The sequence below is a fragment of the Terrapene carolina genome, unplaced genomic scaffold (genome assembly GCF_002925995.2).
Source record: "Terrapene carolina triunguis isolate 2854851 unplaced genomic scaffold, T_m_triunguis-2.0 Scaffold714, whole genome shotgun sequence".
Classification (NCBI taxonomy): domain Eukaryota; kingdom Metazoa; phylum Chordata; order Testudines; family Emydidae; genus Terrapene; species Terrapene triunguis.
The window spans coordinates 20,879,475-20,887,659 of NW_020665065.1; positions in this window are offsets into that span (position 1 = coordinate 20,879,475).

The following is an 8,185-nucleotide window of genomic DNA, read 5'->3' on the forward strand; positions in this document are numbered from 1 at the left end:
ATTCATAAAAGGAAAAAGATAGAGATGAGAGTTAGAATTGGTTAAATGGAATCAATTACATACAAGCAGGATTGAAGACAAAATGGAGATGAGGCATCAGCCTTATATAGTCTTTTCCAGGTGTAAGAACACCTCTTTGTCCTTACTATGGAAAATTACAGCAAAATGGAGTCTGGAGTCACATGGGCCAGTCCCTGCATACTTTGCTGAGTCTGAAGGCATATTTGCCTTCTCTCAATGGGTCCATTGTATAGCTGATGGTCCTTAATGGGCCATCAAGCAGGCTAGGCAGAGCTAACACCAGCTTGTCTGGGATGTCACCCAGAAGCATAGCATAAGTTTGCCATACAGACAGTATAGAGCCAATATTCATAACTTCCAACTACAAAACTGATACACACATATAGACAGCATAATCATAACCAGTAAACCATAATCTTGTCTTAGACACCGCATTTGACCCCCTTTATACAAGATTTGGGTGCCACTACAGGACCTTGGTTGCAACAATGATCTATATGGTCCCAGTTAATATCAATCCCCGAACGCGCTCCCCGTCGATTCTGGAACTCCATCGGAGCGAGCGGCGGTAGCGGAGTCGACGGGGGAGCCGCGGCCGTCGATCCCGCACCATGAGGACCCAAGGTAAATCAATCTAAGATACTTCGACTTCAGCTACGCTATTCACGTAGCTGAAGTTGCATATCTTAGATCGATCCCCCCCCCCCCCAGTGTAGACCAGCCCCAGGTGAAGAGCAGGCTGGCCGTGGTTGCACCCTTATCACCATGCCCCTTTCATCCTGAGCTGTGGGCTCATTCTCCCCAAGCGGCTGCTGGCTGCTAACCCCCTAGTGCTGCGCAGGCCTGGGCTGTAGTGCAAATACCCTGCCCCCCGCCTGCCCCACACGCTGGGCGGCTGGCATGGCAAGTGGCAGAGAGAAGGTGACCAGGCAGCAGGATCTCTCGGAGTAGTCCCGCCGGCTGCAATCAGGCCTGACCCTGCAAGGGGCTCAGTCCCTGCTGCTGAAGTTACCGGGTCTGGGCCTGCCTCCACTCAAGCCAATGGGAGTTTGTGGAGTTTGGCTCCCCCCAGGATCAGGCCCTGGCTGGAGCACTAGCAAGCAGGGTGCTACAGGGACTCAGCCCGCCCGCCCTCTGCAGCACAGATCCTGGGCAGGGAAGGAAGGAGCTCTGGGAATCAGAGCTGCCTGCTCCAGTGATCACTCACGCACCTGTCATGGGGCAGTCGGGGGGGGGGGGGCTGCCAGAGCAGAGCCGGGAGAGCAGAGGGAAGGAGCCTCAAGGGAAAAAGTTGCCTCGTTCGGACTCAGGTTACCGGAAACAGCACAGTTCTTTAGTCCCCCCAGCTCCACCTCGGAATCTCGCGCGCTTGCCCAGGGAACATCCCGTCCGCACCCAGCCTGGCGCTGCCCTGGCAGCACTGCAGGACCCTCAAAGCCGCCCAGGAGAGCCGGACTGCCCCACCAGTTCCACAGCTGCAGCCCAGGGACCTGACCCAGCTGCTGCTGAGATCACCTCCTGAAGGCATGGGACAGGGCTCGCTGCCTAGTGTGGCCCAGAAGACATGGCACCAGACTGGGAGGAGGACACCTGGATTCTCCTCCAGCTCGGCCACTCACTTCCCCTCTCAGACTCCCACTCCCAGCAGGATTTCCCCATATTTCTCTTCCACACCTTGGCCTCGCCTTTCTATTGAGACTGGGAGCTCTTTGGGGCAGGGACTGTCTCCCATCACATATCTCTGCAGCACCTGGCCCCTAGGGACCCTGACTCCTCCAAGTCCTACTGACATGACATCATGCACCTTAATCCCCCCAAAGTCTGGGAATCGCCATCCAAGCCAAGGCCTGTTCCTGCGTTACACAAGCAGGAAACCATGGCCTGTTTTCATTGTTAAAAGGAGCCTCTCTTTTTAGTGACTGAACAGTGGGTTAGTTCATTAAACTCCCTACAGATTTTACCAGAGAAATCTGCTGCTACAAATGGAAATAAAGCTGCCAGCAATTGAAAATACAAGTGACAAAGTACCCAGGTGCAGTATTCCATCCAGTTTGGGCTCTTTTTTCATTTGCCAGCCCAGTCCCTTCCACCCCATCAAAGCCTCACCTCCTTGCAGAGGCCTGATGCACATAAGCCGAGCTGCTAACCCAGCACAAGCCTCGTTAAAGGGGCACATGCACTTGTGGGACTGGTAATTGACTGGGTGGATTTTCTCCAAACTTTCTGAAGAAGTTCACCTTTGGATGGGCCCAGCTAGGGCAAAATTTCACCCCAGAAAGGAAGATATCTGAGGGAATTCAAAGGAATTCTAGCTCCTTCGAGCTGACATAATAACAGAGCCAGGAGAGTTCCAACCACCTCTTACATTTGCAAGCTCACCTTAGGAGGCGATCATCATTTCTCATTTGGTCAAAAGACAGCTCTGATGTTCCCTCCCCATGCACATTTTACGGGCAGGTTACACAGCGAGAGATCTTCCTACCCAGCTGGGGATGGTGTTTGACGTGGAATTGCACTAGGATTCACAGTGATCTGTCAACCTTCACTGGCCAATGATTTTTCAATAGCTGTTAACGAAATGGAGAAAACAGCCCAGGTTGCCCCGGAGCACAGCTCCCAGTTAAGCACCAGAACCCGTGGCTAGATTTTCAGCACAGGGCGGGTGCCCGTCTCTTTTGAAAATCTGTCCATTTACAAACACTCTCAGCTCCCTGGTCTGGAATCCCACCGACCTGGGAACATGAAGGGTGGTGCACAGAGGCTGGGCAGGATTCAGGAGAGGAAATGGCCTTTTCTTCAATACATCTGTTTATTACAGGCTTTGCTGAGTGACGACGGACGGCCCTGTGACTAGACTGGGCTTGGGACAGCAGGGTTTGGTTCCTGGCTCTGATTTCTCTGAGTCTCAGTTCCCCATCTGTATAATGGGCAATGCTCCTTCCTTTAGCTGCTTTGTGTATTTCGGCACCTCGCTCCCATGGATGTCAATGGGATTTAGTGCCTAAATACCTTTGAGGGCCTGGGGGTAGAGCACCTCTCTGGCTTGTGTACTAGTCTATGCTGACGTTCCAAACACACTCAATAGACAAGAACAAAATTAGTGGCCTACCAGTCTAGCTCAGCCAGAAATAGACCCGTGACTTTATTAATAGCATCTCCACTCCCAACTCCGAGCCCTAGCAACCTCTCACTCATTGTCCTCCAAGGCCAGCGGATTTTAGCAGCATTAAAGGTGTTTCCTTCCCTGTTTCCTACAGTAGCTTGGCAGCACTGGTGGGAATGGCCATCGACACGCAACAATATACTGTGCAGCAGAGACCAGCAAAGCCAGTCAGCGTGCCCTACTGCTGCTGGGACAGCCAGGAGTTCAGGGTGCTGAGCACCCAGAGGAAGGCACTCAGCATTTGGCAGGATCAGGCTCAAGCGCTCAGCAGAGGTGGTGCACTGGCAAAGGTGAGATATCATCTCCTCTGCTATCAGAGGATGCCAGACATGGCCTGTTCTCTTGGGCCTGGGGCCAACGCCCAGGGCTTCGCCAAGTGCAGACAGCAAATACTTGGCACCTAGATACCAGCACTCAGGGAATGGGCAAAGTGCCCACTAACCCCAGTCACAACAAACCCTAATCTCCCTTTCAGGGGCAAATGAGGGAAGCGAGAAGAGGCCTGGCCAATGCCACGGGGTGGGACTGGTGCTGGGTAGAGGTAGCCCAGGCAGAACCCAGAGAATGGCACCCAGACAGGACTAGCAGAGACACAATGGGGACCTTCCCTGAGCTGCAGCCAGTGCTAAGCGGTTCTGCTGCTGCATGCTGTAGAGTGTGTGTGTGTTGGGGGGTGGCACCTTCTCTTCCACAAGTGCCCTAGGCACAGCGATGGGGCTGCCAGCGCCCAGGTATACCCACCCCTGGTGACAGGCACTGCTCGGAGTCGACGGGGGAGCCGAATCAGGGGAACACGTAACTTACGCTGGGGCAGGAGGAGGGTAGAACTTAAACTCAGATGTTCAGTGGGGGGCAGCTCATCCTTTTTCCCCCCTAACACCCCTGCCCCGCACAGCTGCTGCTGCCGCATACATGCATCCTGCTCAGGCCAGATGGTGTCTATATTAGAGTGCAGAGCTGGCCACATCTCACCCAGCAGATCTGCTCCTCGGGGCATTCCCCGGTGTCTCGGCAGCTGACTGGAGGGTTTCAATACAAGCATTCACTGCTCTTTGCCCTGGCAGTGCTACTGAGCCAGACCAGCCCAGGGACAGCCAGTGGAAATCGGACTCACTCTGGCATCATAGACTTTAAGGCCAGAAGGGACCATCATGATCATCTAGTCTGACCCCCTGCACATCAGAGGCCACAGAACCTCACGCACCCACTCCTGGAATGGGCCCCTAACCTCTGGCTGAGCAAGACAGAGAATCCACCATTTACTCTAGTTCAAACCAGTAAGTCACCCGGCCCCCTGCTGCAGAGGAAGGAGGAAACAGCCCAGGGTCTCTGCCGATCTGACCTAGGGACAATTCCTTCTCAACCCCAATATAGCGATCACAATGGCCTGCCCAGCTTACAGCCCAGAATCTTTATTTCTGGTGAGAAATGAGCTGGAACGATTTCTGCTGGATAGCCCCAGGGCCGGGAGTCAGGGGAGGAAAGAACACCTGCACATGAAAGCACATCCAGGAAAACACTCCAGAATCTTCTTGGCTGCAGATTTTCTGTGGCTTTTGTTTTTTGTTTTCATTTAATTTATTTATTTACTTTTCTTCTTAATCATAGAATCATAGAATATCAGGGTTGGAAGGGACCTCAGGAGGTATCTAGTCCAACCCCCTGCTCAAAGCAGGACCAACCCCAACTAAATCATCCCAGCCAGGGCTTTGTCAAGCCTGACCTTAAAAACCTCTAAGGATGGAGATTCCACCACCTCCCTAGGTAACCCATTCCAGTGCTTCACCACCCTCCTAGTGAAATAGTGTTTCCTAATATCCAACCTAGACCTCCCCCACTGCAACTTGAGACCATTGCTCCTAGTTCTGTCATCTGGTACCACTGAGAACAGTCTAGATCCATCCTCTTTGGAACCCCCTTCAGGTAGTTGAAAGCAGCTATCAAATCCCCCCTCACTCTTCTCTTCTGCAGACTAAACAATCCCAGTTCCCTCAGCCTTTCCTCATAAATCATGTGCTCCAGCCCCCTAATCATTTTTGTTGCCCTCCACTGGACTCTTTCCAATTTTTCCACATCCTTCTTGTAGTGTGGGACCCAAAACTGGACACAGTACTCCAGATGAACGTCTACCCCAAGGAAAGCCCAGGCCTTGCTTTATCAGCCAGTGTTTTGCCCAAGTCTTCTATGTGCTCCTCAAACATTCATCAAATTCCACCTGCAAACCATTATTCTACTGGTCACAGCCAAACTGACCATGTGACAAGGGTATTAAGGCTGCAAAGCCAAGCAGCCCAAAGTCAGAAAACGCTGGAATGAAGGCTGCCTCTGCCCTTTGCCCCCCTGGTAACATGATCACACACACACCCCTGCCTCAGTCAGTGCACAGAGATCTGCCCTGGGGATGAACCACAGCTGTGCAGTGGTCTGTAGCACCCCTGCTTTTGACCTCGATCTCTCTGTGCCTCTGCTCCTTGTCTGAAAAACAGGGATCGTAACACGCCCCCCTCCCTCCCCCCACCCAGGGCTGGGGAAATAATTTCATTGACATCCATTCCTTACTGCTTGGGAAGCACTCGGAGAATAAATACTGCGATGAGAGCCACAGAAAAGCCCAGGAGGAAATAAATTTGGTCTTCAGAGCAGGGGTTGAGCAGGGTGCAGTAAATGAGGCCTGGGGCCAGACCCGGAACAATGAAGATAGAAGGAAATATTGCCTAGCTGCTCGTTCAGAGAGCGCTGTGTGTCCTGTGCACTGGGCGAGGGGGGCGCTGTGGAGAACACAGCACGTTCACGGCATTACACACGATACCAGAATACATACGTACAAGGGGACCAAATTAGGGTTGCATAGACAAGCTTAGTCCTGGCGCTTTTAACTTGATTCTGCAGCCTTTCGCGTGGCTGTGTGGGGACGGATATGGCTGCTGTATCATTTCTGATCAGCGCAGCCCGCTCGGCAACAGTAGGTCTTAGCTCAGACTTAGCAACGGCATCAAGCAGGAGTCTCCAAACATGCTCTGAACCTTTGCCTGTCTCTGGCTCTCTCCTAACAGCGCCAACAGCTCATCCCACAAGCTCCCCACAGACCCCGCTGCAGCTGAAGGCTAGTGGCTGCACTAGCTGTTCTGCCACTAGCAGCACTGCCAGGTCTGGAGCAGAAGTCTGCCACTCTTCTGAACAGCACCGACGCATGCGCTTCAGGTGATGCGTGTGCTTCGGCGCTTTGCTGAAGAGGGATGGCCGGATGCACACGCTTCGCTGCTTTGCTGAAATGAGGCTTTGCAGTGTTTGTTCAGCCCATTTCACAGCAGCAGGGCGGGGGCCTTTGGCCTCATCTCCGTACAGCACCGAGAGGCCAGGCCAATAGTGATAGCATGCTGGCACTTCGGCGAGACCCAGCGGTATCACATGCCCGGCTCTTCCCACCCCCGGCCCCCACTGCCACATTTGCAGTGCACGAACTTTATAACTGTCCAATCTCCAACGGCTCCCTTGACTTTGCTCAGTCCTCACAGGGCACTAGGGAGCAGGGCTGCGCCCAGCCGCTTCTCTCAGCCTACCTGTACTGGGGCTTCAGTGCCCGGGAGCCTGGCCCAGCCAGTTCTCCTTTATACAGGACTAGTGTCCAGGTCCAGCTGGTGTCCGGGGGGGGGGGGGGGGGGTTTAGGGAGAAGGGCTTTTCAGCATGAGGTCATGGTGAAGGCACAAGGCTGGGAATCAGGACTCCTGGGTCCTCGTCCCAGATCTGCGTCCGACCTGCTGTGCAACCCTGGGCCTCAGCTTCCCCAGGTGTGAAACGGGGGTGACAGTTCCCCATCACCCCCTCTGGGGGGAGTGAGTCACTCCCGTCTGTGTAGTGCTTGGAGACCCCTGGACGGCAGGTGCCAGCAAAGGGGCAGGATTGTGTTATCAAATCTCCTTAGTGACAGTGAAACAATGGGGGGAAAAGGCAAAAACTCTGGGAGCTGGAAAGCGCTGTCCAGCTGGGCTGGCCGTTTCCCTAGAGGCATGAGTCAGAGGCTCTTGATGCCAGTCCAGGGCTGGGTCCAAGGCAGGTGCAACGCGGGACTCACACACACAGTGGAACTAACTCGGGCTGGAATCTGCACACCAGGCTGTCCATGCGATGCACCAACCCACGTGACACAGGCATGGAAGGGCCCCTTGCCCCAGGTCATACGCCAGCCCTGCCCCACTGACAGCTCAGCAAGTGGATGGCTGACAGGCCAACATGCCACTTTCACTCCCCGCTCCGCCCCTCTCCACCAGGGTCAGGCCAGGCCCCGCCCCGTCTAGCTTCAGGGAACCTCACGGCATCTCGCCTTGGGCGCGTGGTGCCCTCACATCCCAGTCACCCCCCGAGCCGGTCACTGCCCTGCAAAGTGTCTTTGGCAGCAGGGGGCCAGTAAGGGTCTGCCACCATGCAGCACAAATGCTACGGAAAGCTACCCAGACAGGGCCCCTTGGCAATGGGCCTCATCCAGCTGGGGAGGGCGCCATGGAGCACCCCCCCCACACACACCCCCGTTGACCCTAAACAACTAGCTCTCCCAGCGGCTGGGCCTCAATCCCAGATCTCCACAGGGCAGCACCGAGAACCAGCCCCAACAGCCCTGCATGAGCAGAACTCAGCCCCCGCCCTGGACCCACAGCAGCTCAGAGCACTCAGCCCAGGGCCCCCAGGACAGCCGTCAGGCGCAGAGAGCAGGCCAAGCCCTGCCCCAAGGCCAAAGCAATCGCCCCTAGCTCCCTGCTAGCTCCCCCAGCTCCGGTGCACTCCCTTCGCCCTGCCACAGCGTGGCTCCGTCTCAGCTGCCCACGAGACTATTCTCTGCCTCAGGCTTCGGCCCCATGCTTAGCACATTCCTCCCAGATCAACGTTACCTAATTTATCCACCGCTCCTTCTCTGCACTCACTCAAAATAGCAGCCGCCGCGGAGAAAGAAGGGGGGAAAGCCCCTAACATTACCAAAATAAACAGTCCAGCGCCTGGGCGTCCGT